Consider the following 2,627-nt stretch of genomic DNA (forward strand, 5'->3'; position numbering starts at 1 on the left):
GGGAGGGGTTGACAGCCAGAGCGATGCTCAGGTAGTCAACACACCAGGCGAGCCTCTAACCGGTATCCGGTTAGTCGCCAAGCAGCTCGATGAGATCATCGAGTTCACGAGCGGTCGAAATAATATCAGCAAGGATCTGAAACAGAAACTTCTGGTACTTCGACAGTCGGTTCAAGCGGTAAAACGCGAACACGGCACGCTCACTAGGAGGGAGGTTGGAAGCGAGAAGGGGGCAGGACCCTTCTCCTTCCTTGGAGGGAAGGCTCCGACGCAAGAGGTGATTGGTACCACCCCGAGTGTCGGCGAGGGCTCCAAACGCGCCCGGCAGCAGTCAGAGGGTCGGTCCGGTAACGTTAAGCGGCGCCTTACTGTTACGGACAGCGGTACGGTCGAGTCCGATAGGGCGCCCGATCGTCGAGAGAGGGCACCCAATCAGGCGAAACCACGAGGGAAGGGCAACGGTGCGGCCCAGGCTACTAAACCCAAGGGTGATGGTAGCCAACCTGCGACGACTGCTCAGCGGACCGAAAATCCCTGGCAGCTCGTTAGCAGATCTAAGAGGAGGGGAGAGGGTCCTCACCCCGCAAGGAAACTTAGGGACAGAGGCGAAGCCTTGTTGGTCAAGACCGACAAAGAGAGGTACGCCGACGTTCTTAAGACCATGCGAGGTGCCGAAAAACTTTCGACACTGGGTGAGGACGTGCGAAGCGTCAGACGCACCAAGGCGTTACCCTGTTCTGTGCTGTGTGTACTAGCCTTCCGTTGCTGCTGCTGCTGCTGCTGCTGCTGCTGCTGCCGCTGCGCCCATCTCGTCCATGTCGGTCCATGCGACATACGGAACCGGATCGTCAACGGCAACGGCAGCGGGTTCTCCCACACACCGTCCGTCCTGGTGTGTGTGTGTGCGTATGTGTGTGTACTACTACTATTGCAAAAGAAACAAGAGAACAAACAAACCCTAGGCAGGGGATCACTCGGCTCGTGGATCGATGAAGACCGCAGCTAAATGCGCGTCTGAATGTGAACTGCAGGACACATGAACACCGACACGTTGAACGCATATGGCACATCGTACTATGGTACGATGTACACATTTTTGAGTGCCTATATTTATCCATTCAACTGTGCACGCCCCGCGTGTACGCGTAGTGACGTTTTCCTAACCGCCACCACCACAACCACCACCCCCGGTTTGGTAGTAAAACAGTAAAACGTTCAAGATAGTCAGACGCGGCGCCCAGTGTTCGCCGGGCCGCCGCGGTTGATGAATACATCCCATATCATACGACCACATCACCACCATCATCATGGCCCTGTGTGTGTGTGTGTGTCGTTGTTGTTGTATTCCATCATCCCAGATGTAGGATCCTCCTATGTAGGCCTCAAATAATGTGTGACTACCCCCTAAATTTAAGCATATTAATAAGGGGAGGAAAAGAAACTAACCAGGATTCCCTGAGTAGCTGCGAGCGAAACGGGAAGAGCTCAGCACGCAGGGGTGACGCACTGTTGCGCGTCCACCCGGTTCCGTGTACTGGAGCGTTCGTTATCTGCCGTAACCGGTCGCTGGTTCAAGTTCAACTAGAATGTGGCTTTTACTCCCAGAGAGGGTGATAGGCCCGTAGAGCGGCGCACCGACGGTAGAAGGACGCTCCATGGAGTCGTGTTGCTTGATAGTGCAGCACAAAGTGGGAGGTAAACTCCTTCTAAAGCTAAATATCACCACGAGACCGATAGCGAACAAGTACCGTGAGGGAAAGTTGAAAAGCACTCTGAATAGAGAGTCAAAAAGTACGTGAAACTGCCTAGGGCTCAAGCCCGTTGAACTCGATTATCCGAGCGGAGACATTCACCTGCGGGGCTGGCCTTCCCATCTTGCGAAGGCCAGCCCCGTAGGGCACTTGTCTCTTCCGCGCACGAGGACACTGCGATCCATTACGAAACAGCTTTCGTGTCCAAGACGCGCATGTTGCCCGACAGTTGCCCCCTGGTGCTTCCCCTGGTTGTTAGCCCCACAGTAGCGACGCTCAGTTCCGAAGGCCTGTGCCGCGAGGTGGGGCTTACTGCACGTGGTGTGCAGTCGGGCGCGTGATGGATTCCCACGAGTACGACGCGGTGCCTTTACACCGGCACCGCGGACCGTCGATCGGCAGTGAAAGAATCGAGGTACCTCCGGGACCCGTCTTGAAACACGGACCAAGAAGTCTATCTTGCGCGCGAGCCAATGGTCGTGTCTCCTTGAGCACCAAAGGCGCAGAAAACATAACTTGCCTTGTTCTGCGGGATTACGGGCGCGGCTCTCTGCTCGTCCCTCCATCCCCGGGTGTTGTAGCCGGCATGCGGAGCCGGGGTTGCGTTCATCGCGCCACACCGCCGGCACCGTGCCACAACATACCGCGAGTGCGCAGGATGTGACCCGAAAGATGGTGAACTATGCCTGATCAGGTTGAAGTCAGGGGAAACCCTGATGGAGGACCGAAGCAGTTCTGACGTGCAAATCGATTGTCAGAATTGGGCATAGGGCGAAAGACCAATCGAACCATCTAGTAGCTGGTTCCTCCGAAGTTTCCCTCAGGATAGCTGGAGCACGCAACGTTTCGGAGCCTATTCTTATCTGGTAAAGCGAA

At 55.8% G+C, this 2,627-nt stretch overlaps 2 non-coding genes across 2 annotated transcripts in view; both read left to right on the plus strand.

Annotated features, from left to right (window-relative positions):
* The first annotated feature begins 954 nt into the window (after window positions 1–954).
* Window positions 955–1,106, plus strand: LOC134218622 (5.8S ribosomal RNA). Its single transcript, XR_009981402.1, has one exon. It is a non-coding gene; the product is annotated as a 5.8S ribosomal RNA (ribosomal RNA).
* A 271-nt stretch (window positions 1,107–1,377) lies between these two features.
* Window positions 1,378–2,627, plus strand: part of LOC134218687 (large subunit ribosomal RNA) — a 4,375-nt gene continuing 3,125 nt past the window's right edge. The window contains exon 1 of the ribosomal RNA XR_009981447.1: window positions 1,378–2,627. This exon is cut by the window's right edge and continues 3,125 nt beyond it. This is a non-coding gene — a ribosomal RNA (large subunit ribosomal RNA).

This window comes from Armigeres subalbatus, chromosome 2 (genome assembly GCF_024139115.2).
Source record: "Armigeres subalbatus isolate Guangzhou_Male chromosome 2, GZ_Asu_2, whole genome shotgun sequence".
Lineage (NCBI taxonomy): Eukaryota > Metazoa > Arthropoda > Insecta > Diptera > Culicidae > Armigeres > Armigeres subalbatus.